The sequence below is a fragment of the Meles meles genome, chromosome 9 (assembly GCF_922984935.1).
Source record: "Meles meles chromosome 9, mMelMel3.1 paternal haplotype, whole genome shotgun sequence".
NCBI lineage: Eukaryota > Metazoa > Chordata > Mammalia > Carnivora > Mustelidae > Meles > Meles meles.
Genome location: NC_060074.1, coordinates 28,033,931 through 28,047,026, shown reverse-complemented (window position 1 = coordinate 28,047,026; position 13,096 = coordinate 28,033,931).

Genomic DNA, 13,096 nt, shown 5'->3' with positions numbered 1-13,096 from the left:
AAAAGTAGGGAAGAACTTTCCTCTCCTTCCCCACCTTTGTCTTAAGTGATGTGTGATTGGGTTTTAGGACTTAGAAGCCTCTGACTCAGTCTCTTCTGAGTTTTCTTTCTCATGGGTCTTTGCCCTTTTTTTTCCCCTACTGAGCTCATGAGGGTCAGAGGCCAGGTGTGACTAATTGTTAGAAGTTGTCTAGAGGACAGATTTTTTCTCGACTGTTGAGGCCTAGTGTCTGTGAGAGAGTAAATGTGGGGAAGCAACTCTTCTCAGCAGACCCTCCACTCCACTGAGAATAGGTCCTAAGGTCTAGGTCTGAGTACTGAGACGTATTGAGAAGATCCGTTGTGGCCATGGATCCAGACCATAGTTTCCAAAGTAGTTTTATCAACCACCGGGCTGATGTTTTTTCTTCCCATCCTCTGAGTCCTGTGTCTAAGTTTCAATTGGCACCATGGTGGGGTGGGAGGGTTGACAATAACTATCACCTCTAAATCCCCAATAAATATTAGCAAGAGAAATGTTTGTTGGTTCAGTAGAAGATTCTTCATGAAGGATTTGACTAGCCACATTTCCAAGGTGAAGCCTGGGTGAATTCTGTAGGGGATGGATAGAATTGCACAAAGACTGACTGGGTATTTAGGAAAAGGAAGAGGGAGGGATGCCTGAGAAAAATGGAATTTCAGGTTGTGCCCTGGGAGAAGACTTCATATAGACTGATAAGTAACTCTGGAAAAAACAGACAAAGATTTTGTACAAGGGTCTGGAGCTGCCTGCTATTTATTGATGATTCATAATAACATCTTCTTTCTGGTGATGTATCAGACTTTCATAGTTTTCCAAATATCATAAGAATTGTTAAAGGGATGAGTATATCTGAGACATTTAAGAAATATCTATTGAATACATTAAATGAAGATGAGGATTTATATTTCACAGAGTTAAGAAATACAGCACAAAAAAGGGGATGCAACAAGAAATAAACAAAAGAAGAAAAAAAAATCCTATCTCTTCAGTCTAAAGGTTATATATAGGACTCACATAAACACTTAGCAGGAATAAACAGGGGTCATATGTTTCAATCATATATGGAATATAAGAAATACTGTAGGGAAAGGGAAAAGGAGCAAAAACTGAATAGGAAGAAATCAGAGAGGGAACAAACCCATGAGAGACTCCTGACTCTGGGAAACAAACAGAGTTGTGGAAAGGCAGGTGGGTGGGGGGTTGGGGTAACTGGGTGATAGAAATTAAGGAGGGCATGTGATGTGATAAGCGCTGGGTGTTATCTACAACTAATGAATCATTGAGCACTCCATCAAAAACTAATGATGTACTATATGTGGGCTAATTGAATTTAAATTAAAAAAAGAAATAAGCAGGGGTGGATGAAGATACCATTAACAAGAGATGATTGGAAAGAAAGAGAGAAAGGAAGGAGAGAAGGAAAGTAAGGAAGATAAGGGGGAAAAGGAAGGAAAGGGAGAAAGGAAAGGAAGGGGGAGTGGAAAAGGAAAGAAAAAGAAAGAAAGAAAGAAAGAAAGAGAGAAAGAGAGGGAAAGAAAAAGAGGAAGGAAAGGGAAGGGAAGGAAGGAAGGAAAAGGGAAGGGAAGGGAAGGAAGGAAGGAAATAAGGATGGAAGGATGGAAAGGAGAAAGAAAGAAAAAGAAGAAAAAAAAAGAAAGAAAGAAAGGAAGAAGGGAGGGAAGGAAGAAGGAGATGGAAGGGAAGGGAAGAAGGGAGTGGAAGGGAAAGGAAGGAGGGAATGGAAGGGAAGGGAAGGGAAAAAGTAAAGAAAAGGAAAAGGAAGGAAAAGAAAAGAAAAAAGAAAAGGAAAGAAAAAAAAGAATAGAACTGATATGCATGCATGGTATTTAGTGGCTCTATTACACTATCAATCTATTACACTGACATCTTTATATTAAATGATACTTTGTATTGAAGTCTTTCCTGCAAATTGTTTCATTGTCACTTTAAGCCTGAGGACACTACCCTAGAATGACCCTAGGTGAGACTGCAAATAAAGGAACATTCTAAGTATTTCCTTTGTGTTGAATGGAAAATTGTTAGGGTCACAGATGCCAGGATGAAGGATGGAAAAGAGAAGCAAATCTAATCAGGAAATGCGAAAGCTAAGATTTTAGCAAATTAACTCACCCTGATGACTCATCCCAGATGTATTAAGTTTTCACATTTTACAGCCTCTTCATTGAAAATAGTAAATACCATCTGTCTCCACCAGATGAGTTAATGTTAGTCTTAAAGCCTTAAAGTTCACATTTCCTAATTCTTTTGTTTGGAAATAAATAAACTTTATGTTGCCGTAGCATGGTCTTGGGAATGTAGTTTCTTTGCCTAGTTGGGTAGAAGAAATACAAGAATTACCAAACCGAGATCTCAGGTTGTGAAATGTTCTGTGGGTCAAAGTTTGGTTCTGGGTACAAGTTGCCTCCTCTGGATCCATCCCTGGGATTCTTTTAAAAATTAAGTTCCTTCTCTTTTTAGCCAAATCTGAATTTTTTGCTAAAGTTGAGCCTACATTCAAGACAGGAGCCGGGAAATACCTGTCCAGTTCAATCATGATCCTTGGAAAGTGCTTTCAAAAGACAAACAATGGCCCTTCCATTCAACCCTACCTCTGTCTCAACAACACTTTTTTTTCTTTTTTAAGTAGAAAAATGCTATTTGGTTTGTAAGAAAATATTTGGCTTTGCACATTTAGGGCACTTCAAGTAGGAATGGGGAAAGTTATGAAGAAAGTCCATCACAAATCTTTTTCATCCCAGTATAAGAAGGATGATAAAGCATAATTAAAGGGAGAAAAAGCTGGGATTTTTCTTGGGATTCCAGGGGCCCAACTACAGACACAAAGTTATACCATGAATTTAATGGGAACAATGACTGGATCTCATTCTAAGATTAGATTCTGTTTCCAGGCTGGTCACTAACTTGCCAGTGACCATGTACAGGTCACCTCTTTCTCTGGGCCCTGGGTTTCCCTTCTTCAAATCAGAGTATGACTGAGATAGCATAAGGCAATCTACAAGTCCCACTGAGGCAGATGCTTGAGTATGAAGGGAATGAATTCATGTATGGACATGTATGGACATGTATGGACACATGGTTTTTGGTAAACTGGGTCGGCATCCCCAAGACACATACTCCAAGATCACTTAAGATTTTGTTTTGTCCCAGGCTCTTTGCACTTAAATTCTGGCATTCCAGGCCTCCCAAAATTGGCCCCCAACTTTCCTGTCCAATTTTGCCACTTCTTTTCCATATATGGGCTTTTTCTGCCCATACATACCTGCTATGTTCCTTTCCCTGCTGTTTATGATACCTCCCTCCATTGCTCACCCAAATCCCACTTCATCCCCTAATCACAAATGCAATTTTCAGTATGTCCTTCCTAACATGCCCTTGCTTAGCCTTTTCTAACAATTTGATATGACTTATCTTTCTGTGATCCAGGGTTTCTGAATCTCAGCACTACTGATATTTTGGACTAATACTATTTTGTTGTAGGAGACTGTCCTGCTCATTATAGGATGTCACTAGCATTCCTGGCCTCTACCCACTAAAGTAGCACACTTTCACTCTACCCCAAAGTTATGACAAGTGAAGATGTCTCCAAAGATTGCCAAGTATCTCCTGGAGGTGCAAAATCACCTTTGGCTGAGAATCACTGCTCCGACTCTTCATCTTCCTCATGGTATTAATAGGTTCAAAACTACACAGACCTGAATTTGAATCATAGCTCTATTGCTTCTTACTCTGTGACCTTGGGAAACTTACTTAACCTCTCTGGACTCTACTTTTCTTCTGTATAAAGTGAGAATAATAGTTTCTGGCTGGCAGAATTGGGTGGATTTTATGAGTTTTAGGAATAACTCATACATATTTGGGATTGTCTGGCAATCTTTGGGAACAGCCCTCCAGAAGCTGGTATGCAGTGGGCCTCAGGAGCATTCTGAGAGAGAATCACCTCTCAAGGAAGCACTTGGACTCTTAGCAAACACAACAACAAGAAAAGACTTATGTAGGAACCACTGTGCATCCATCCATGTTCTACATACATTGTATACATTATACAAATTAAAGTAATCCATAGTGAAATTTAATGGATGGATAGAGAGTGAGGAGTGAGCCTGGGAATACACTGGTGACTCACATGTAACTGACATTGGGTACTGTCACTGTCATCCGTGCCTTGATTGCTGACATCATGGACACTACTGCTAAATGCTAACATGGAAGTTTAACTAAACACCATGCTATTTGTCACAGAAGTGTCACTCATGGGATCCTGCCCCCTGTATGAAGAGATGGGAGTTAATTCTCTACCTGACCAAATCTCTTAGTATATGTTGGCACAAGGAAGGCTCCAGTAGTGAGGGAGCTGCCTAGGAACAGTAGCACTCAGGAAGAGCTATGTCTTTTGCTGAGTTCCTAGGGTGAGCTTTCATACTCCATGGAGCCCCAGAGCGGACTGAAGACCTGAACAGGTGGAAAGCAGTATCAACACAGTAGGTGTAGTGCTGTCTTGCCTGGGCTGGCACTGTGGCTTCCTGAGAGAAGGTGCTGCACCCACTGGAACAGAGTAACTGCAGATTAATTCCTTGTGGAAGTACGCTGGAGACTCTGAGAATTCTTCAGTGAAGTTTGTCAGTGGTGGAGGTTCTGCATCAGCTAAAGGGTCCAACAACCCTGGGAGACCGGAGTTACCACAATTACTACAGCCATAGATATTATGCATCTGTAACACTTTTTGGACTCTAGAAAATTTGACTGACACCCAATATGGTTAGTTTTCTATACTTTGCCCTTGAGATAGGTGGTATTCTCCTGGTATAGTTGACATCATCTACCATCTTTGCTTGCCATAGGGCTGGCCTGGCTTGGGAGGTTTTTATTCATTTTCTTGGGAAATGAATAAAACCTTGGGGGGGGGGTTATTTATTTCATTCATTTTATTTCATTTCCATTGTGTGGAAATAACTCTAGCAATCAGTTTGCTCGTCAAACAGGCAGCAAAAGCCACATTTACAGAAATTTTCATTAAGCATTTCATCCTAAGCAGGGAAATAAGTGAGGTGCCTTGAGAACCATTTCATGCTGAGCTTTTGTTTGGTGCAAAAATGCCAAGACAATGTCAGTGATGACATCTGTAACTCATGTACGCCCTTGGGCTTAAGAAGACTCCCTGCAGCCTCTGGTTTTCTGTTTTGATGATTGGCTTTGGGAAATGTTATTGCAGACTCAGCCACAGCATTGCCGAATCTTTTATTCAAGTAGACTGGCTCAATTGTATTCACATAAAAGCACGTGTCATTTGATTGTCATTAGTAAAATTCACCAGACACTTCAGACTCTCTGCCTTCTGGGTGGATGGTAGGATTGTACTTCCTGGGGCTCTGCTGATTGGGGAGATCCATGAGACTAGTACTGACCAAATCAGTATAGGTGATGGGTGTCACATCCATGCTAAAGCATTTAATTGCTGGTAGGAAAGCATTCAAGCTCTCTTTCCCTCTGCCATAGTGACCAGCAGTGTTCCAGATGGTGGTTGCTTCCTGGGGCTGGATCCTATGGTGAGGACTGTACAGGACAGAACGTACACCCAAGTCACAAGAAAAGTGTGCATGAATAAGAAATAGACATTTGGTTTTTTAAGCTGCTGATATGGGGGGAGGTTGTATCACTCTACAACTTGGCCCATATTTTTTTTTTTTTTTGAATGAGGCATACCATGTAGCTCTAGGTCTAATACTGCTTGAGCATCTTCTATGCGCCACGTACTATGTTAAACTGTTAGAGAAAGATACGGAGTTATCAAACTCAGAACTTAACGACTTAGCCATCTCCTATTCCCACGAAAGTCCCAAAACAGCTCCAAATTCTGCAAAACATAATTCAAAATCTTTTATTTTTACTCTTCCATTTTCTTCTAATTTCCACTGGCCACACTGTAGTTGCCTAGATATTAGAGGGTCTGGAAGATCTTCTATTCTCAGTGTACATCTACCCTAATATATCCACAAGCAAGAGAGCATGTGTTTAAAGATGACAGAGACCCTGGAGTATATCCAGACCTCTGGTGTCAGGAACCTCACATTATACCTCTATTTGCATAATGATACCTTACCAGGACACAGTGACCTTTATTTACTTCAAGGTGCTGTCACATAAATTATCTCACTCAATGGGCTGGTAGTTTTAATCTGGCTGGCTTGGTTTTCATTACAAAGGGAAAGGTCACACAGCTAACTGGTAGTAAAGAGCTAGAATCCTTCCAGATCTTTTTTATTTTCACTCGACATGGTTCCAAGCCCATGCCATAATGCAGGGTGTTAGGCAAAGATGCCAGCTACCATAACCCAGGGCAAATGGAAAATGTGGATGATATGAACAGATTTCATGCTCTGACACTTACCACTGACCTCTCAACAGATCATCCTGCCTGACTTTAACAAAAGAAATAGTGCCTTAAGTGAAAAAAAAAAAAAAAAAGGAAAAAAAATAAAAGTGAGGATCATCATGTCTGAGTATTTGGAGATCATTCATCCTAAAGCTGACTTTTAACCCCCTTCTTCTAACCAGATTGATAGCCCAATCTGATCTCTTATAAACTTCATGACCGAGGTGTCAATGTCCATGCTTTCATCATGAAACTGAAGAGCTCATTTAAGATATTTATAAGGCTAGAATTTGGACTTATTCTGGTTCAATATTTTGAAATATTGGCCCATGTGTTGCAAAAACAATTTCCTCCTTCTTGCATTCTTCCTTGCTTCCTTACATGCTCCCTCTGTTCCTGCTCATCTGTTTCCTTTCCTGCTTCTCTCTTCCTCTGCAGTCCTGTCATCCTTATGAAGGTATATAAATAGTCTTCTGAGCCACAGCAGGATTTGGGTTCAGAAATGTGAACCAAGTCAATCTCCCACTTAGCAACAGGGTCCCTTTCAAGAGAATTCTTGACAAAAGTATTTGGCCTCTGTTGAAAGTGTTCAGTGCTCCTTCGTTCCCAAAAGAGCTCATTCTAATGATTGATTGTTTTAGTAATTACATAGTTTTCCAGTTTTTAGTATTAGAGAGATAGGAAAAAGCATATGGGCTGTTTTGTGTGAGACACTCTGCTGCCTGGTAACTTTGCTATGTTATTTTCCAGGAGTCCATGGACAGAGCAAATAGCCCATGCATCTCTCCCGCCTAGGCAATGATTCTCTGATTTTTAGAAACCACAAAGGCTCTCGGTGTTCGAGACCACTCTTAAGGGCTTTAGTATGCTTTTTGCGTTTGAATAAACTAAAGTGAGTGGGCCCCAAATTGAGTGTGGTATGCAAGAGAGGGCAAGTTCCAAAGCTCTAAGAGAAGGACAACTGGCAGCTGTTCTCTAAGATTCTCTGCTCACCCAAGAGAGTGCTTTTCAATGACCTATGACCTCCACACACTTCTGCTCCCTGGCCTACGACCATCCCTGGCCTCCTTCCATATCAGGGCTTTTGCTTATGCTGTTCCCTTTGCCTACAACTTTCCCAAGCTTCTCCCAAATCCCCAACCTGAACTTTTCTGCCTTATGTTCGAATAATTGCTATTCTTGCCTCCGGTTCTTACCAATCTCATAGTAATACAAAATTCTTGTCAACATGAGGGCAAGCCCTAGATATGACTTATGTTTTTACTTCCTTACCCAGCACCTTGCACAGTGCCTTGGGCTCAGAATGGCTCTGCCATACCCGAAAAGAGAGCCCGTGCCATTTATGGCCTCATTTATTCAAGGTGAGGTCACCCTGATAGGAATTTCACTCAAAGGAAGTAAGTCCAGCCCATCATTAACGGTGATAAAAACCACAGCTCATGAATCAGCCCTGGCATGTTATCTTTCCAAAGCAGAAACATTTAGGCAGAGGACAAGCTGCCTGACTGAGCAGGAATAGGGGTGCCGCTGAGGAGTGGCAGGGAGGAAGCTGTTGCATGAACTTCCCTGAATCTCTTATGTTACTGACTTGCCAATAAATTGGCTTAAAAGCCAAACAAACAAACAAAAACTAACGCACCTAGGCCTCAGTCTGATCCCTCCCCAGACAGACAGGCACACCAGGCTGCAAGCCATGCCCACATTGAGCCTTCTGGTGCGACCTCAGAGGGCAGGGCCGGGGACAAAATCTCGGTTTAGGGGGAAATAGAGCTGTGTAAACAGTGCTCCTCCACTGACCAGTCATACTGACATAATTTAAGGGTGACGTTTACCTTCTTCTCTTGGCTCTGGCCATAGCCAACGGAGAAAAGCAGGACAGGACAGACAGGAGTGAGGGTTAGCATGTCGCTGGTGTGCAGGAGATTCTGGGTATGGGCAGGGGTGGGTGTGGTTGCCAGGAAAGTTCTCCTGTGAGTCTCTGAGAAAATTCTGCGTGGCCACGTGCGAACGTGAAGTAGGCCAGAAGCTTTTGGTAACCCTGCATAGTATCATCGTACCACTGAAGAAGCTTTGGTTTTCTTTTGGTTCTTAAATGACATTGTCTGGTTAAATAAGGAAAAGAAAGCTGCCCAGGGATGGGGAGCCTCAGAACTCTCACCTGAGTGCACAGCGGGGGGATGGAAGAGGGGGAAGGGGGCAGCTGTGAGCAGTACCCTCACACCCAGCACAGGACTCTCTGTCTGGCTTCATCACCCCTCATTCTCCTTTGCACAAAGTTCTCAACCCACAAATACCACGTGATGATATGTTAGCTTATTGTAGAACTGTCCATAACGACATAATTCACATAACGGCTTCATTGTTTAGTAGTTCAAGAGGACCCTTTTTCTCCTCGAACGGTTGTCAGTGTCTAGAAGACTTTCTGGTGTTCCCTGGTTCTTTGGTGCCCCGTCAGGGTTGATATAATTGTGGGCACTACTCAGTGGCTCTTTGGGAATGGGCTCGTTAAACAGCTTTATTACCTGACATTGACAGAATTACCTAATTTTCCTTACACTGCGACATGAGAATGTCTCCTAAGGGCTGATAGCCCAAAACGAGAAAGAGCATGGACATCAGCCCTTATTCCTCTACTCTCTTTATATGAGTAAATGGACAGACAAGGTCGTGCTGTTTAGAGGGATGCACGCCAGCAGCTCAGGGCACTGCATTGGTCCAACCCCCAAGTGGGTGGCCTATGCTTAATGGATGCACAATATTAGTAAGAACTCACACTTACTGGGCACTTGGTATGTGCCAGAGGTGTCCTAAGCTCTTTTCATGTTTTCTGAATTTGATCCTCACAGCAAACCCTGTAGTTATCCCTGTGCAGAGATAAGAAAGCCTGAAGTATGGGTGGAAGGAAGCTGACTTCCTTAGAGTGGCGGGCCTGTCTCTGAAAGCAGGGAGCCCGAATTCCAAAACCATGCTTTTAATCACTGAGCTGTGCAAGAAAAATACATTTGCTCACACTTATGTCCTATCTCTTGATCTGTTTTAAAATAGATCTGGAAAAAAATGTTTCTATTGCATTGCAATGTGGGGCAGATCTCTTGTATTGGGCTTTCTCAACTGTCATGTTAGACCAAGCACAGAGCTGTTGCTGGTCATCAACTTGGCATATGGAGCTATCGATTGGCAGTTTGGATCCATGCATGCAGAGGACAGCCTGGGATGGGATGTACTGATTAAAGATGAAATGAGACTAATGTACTGCTCTTGGGAAAGATTACATGTGCTCACAATTAAAGAGTAGACATGACCATAATTAATGAAGTAATAATCACTTTTGGGCTTAAGTAAGACCTGATTCTTTGATTACAAGTGTTTCCATTTGAAGAGAGCTGATAGGGCCCTTTGGCCTGCGGTACATAATCCGTAAAACTGTTTCATTTTCAGGTTGCAGTTATGCTTGATCAATTTATCTGTCATTTCCCAAGAGCTTCTGAGGCTTTCTTCTTCCTGTCTTTGTGCTTTCAATTGGTTTTAATCAGAGGCAAGATGCTGATTCAGCTTCTAGCCTGAATTTATTCAGCTGGTGCAAAGAGTCAGTGGCAGGACTTTATTTGCATTTTTATCACTGTCTCTTAAACCTGAATAATTTGTCATGTTCTTCCTAGTCCCTTCACCCCCTCATTTTACAGAACCAGAGTGAAGTTCTTACTTTTGCAATCAAACTTCTTTTGGATATACCTGCCATTTCTCATGGACCTCAGACACCTTCTCTTTTCCATCCGGGCAAAGTTGGGGGAATTGCTTCTAGGTGTTTTGTCAAGGAGAAAGTGTAGGACAAAGTTTGGGGGAAAACTATTTTTTTCTTTCTTCCTACTGACTGTTTCATGTTAGATTTGTCAAGATTTTTTGTATAGGTTCCCTTTCAATGCAAATGAATTCTGCAACAAATTAACTGGTTATTTTTTTTATGATTTTATTTATTTATTTGATGGAGAGAGAGAGATCACAAGTAGGCAGAGAGGCAGGCAGAGAGAGAGGGGAGAAGCAGGCTCCCTGCTGAGCAGAGAGCCCGATGTGGGGCTCGATCCCAGGACACTGAGATCATGACCTGAGCTGAAGGCAGAGGCTTAAACCCACTGAGCCACCCAGGTGCCCCAAATTAACTGGTTATTAAATGAAAGATTGCTGGCTAGGAATCTGATATGTTCCTTACAAATGTATTTTTTTTTTAATGAAGAGATAAAAAATGACAGTGAACTCCAGGGATATAATCTTATAGACTTCTACATGGGGGCTTCTTTCTTAGTAATTTCACTATACAAAAGTGGAAATAATAGTCCTGATATAATCAACAAATTATGTTCATGGAAAGAAATGCTCCTCACTATGCCAATAACTGAGACATTATAGCTTATATACACAGACATGCTCAGGCCCACACTGGTATATTAGACCTGAACAGAATGATCACATCCTTTTGTCAGTTAGGAAACAGGGATGAATAATGCACACACACACACATCTCAAGCCAAGACATTTAGTGTATGACATTAGAAACACATGAATGTTTCCCCAAACTAAAAAACAAAAACAAGCAAATGAAACCCACTACTTAATTTATTATTTTCTGAAATAATTCATCTTGAGTTTGTTAAGAAGCAAGCTCTTTTCTGTATTTAAAATGGCTGTTGAATTACCAAAACTTTAAGAATTCCTTGATCTCTTTCAGGGACCTGCTTTAGGGTGAAAGCTCATGAGGATTTATGACCTAAGGGTGTACTAAAATATTCAGCTGAATTTAGCTGGAGTGTTTCCTTCCCCACTCCCCTAGGTACAGCTTTCCTGGAGGCACTGAAGCCTGGAGTGCATGTGGTGACAGAAATTCTCACTTCCCACCTCTAATAGAGTAGAGCAGATGACCCACCACAACGTAGGTGGGTCTCATCCAATCAGTTGAAGACCTTAAGAGCAAAGCCAGAGTTTTCCCAAGGAAGAAGCGGTTCTTCCTCAAGACTGCAGAGTAGAAGCTCTGCCTGAGATTCCCCATCTGCTTATCTGTCTTGAGGAATTCAGATTCAAGATGGCATTATTAACTCTCACCTGAACCTCCGTCCTTACAGCTCCCACTTCAGATTTTGTATTTGCCGACCACCATAATTATGTTAGCAATTCCTTAAAATCTTTCTCCTTCACTTCTCCTTCTTCCTCTCTGTCTCCCATATCTTCTATTGTTTCTGTTTCTTTGGAGGACTTTGACCAATACAAATGGCAATCAGTCCTCTTACTCTCTCCTCAGGGAAGTGACATCCCAGCCCAACACTCTGCATTTCTTTTAACAAAAATTTTAGTGCACTTTTCCATGGTCAGATCCAAACTACAATTTGTACAGTTGATTTGTAATGGTAAATTGTGAGATTTCTTTTTTTTAATATTTTATTTATTTATTTGACAGAGAGAGAGTTAACAAGTAGGCAGAGAAGCAGGCAGAGAGAGGGGGAAGCAGGCTCCCTGCTAAGCAGAGAGTCAGATGTGGGGCTCGATCCCAGGATCCTGAGATATTGACCTGAGCTGAAGGCAGAGGCTTAACCCACTGAGCCACTCAGGTGCCCCAATTGTGAAATTTCTGTCATTCCCTATGAGCAATCTCAACTCCTAGCAATCTTGGACTCAGTTCAGAGATTACCTGTTTCATGAAGCCTTCCCTGAGGAACCTCCATGTCCCAAGCCTGTCCCAAGTCCCTCTTCTATGTTCTCACGGCCCCCTCTTCATATACACTCCTTCACCATGTTTAGCACACTGCATTGGAATTTTTAAATATATGTTTTTCTCTCACTAATCTGAGCTCTGTAAGCCTGGGGATAGAGTTTATTTATCTTTGTATCCCCGGTGGATAGCATAGCATCTTCACAGTGTAGATGTGCATATATTTTGCTCTATAAATGAATTAAAAACAGTTTTGTTCCATGTAATCTCTAGAAGGTTCTATACCCCTAGGGTGCACGGAAAGAGTACAGACACTGATCAGACACTCTGTCCTCCCTTCCAATTCCCTCACCTTCTAATCTTGAGCAAGTCTTTCAGTGTCTTTGGCATCTTTCCTAATCTGTGAAACAGAAATGATGAACTGTGCCTCTTTTATTGTATTATCATGGGGACTAAATGAGATAAGAGGTGTCTTTGCTCTTCCGTATCACCAAGCATTTGTTCCAACACACTTATCAAAGTTCTCTTGAGTTGTATTTTCAGAATATGCAGTGGTCTCTGGCTATCCCCTCAGTTCCCTCATCCCCTTTCCCTTGCTGAGAAGAGGGTATGAGCACACTGGGACCTAACTCAGCACTGGTTCAGGATAATCTTTCACTCTAACTAAAGATAGGTCCCTGGGGTCTCTTGCTCAGTCTAACCAAATCAGTACAGGCAGTGTATAATTTTGGAAACAGAGGAATTATATTATATCTGCTCCCTGAAATCCCCCTCAATTAGTGATTCCTAACTAACAGTTATTTTGGCTAGCAGGGGATACTGGCAATGTCTGGGGATACTTTGATTTCCCCAACTGGGGTGGGTAGAATGATATAGGCGTCTAGTAGGTAAAGGCCAGAGATTCTGGTCAACATCCTACAATGCAAAGAACATTCCTAGACCACAACGAACTATCTGGTACTAAATGTCAAAAGTGCTGGAGTTGA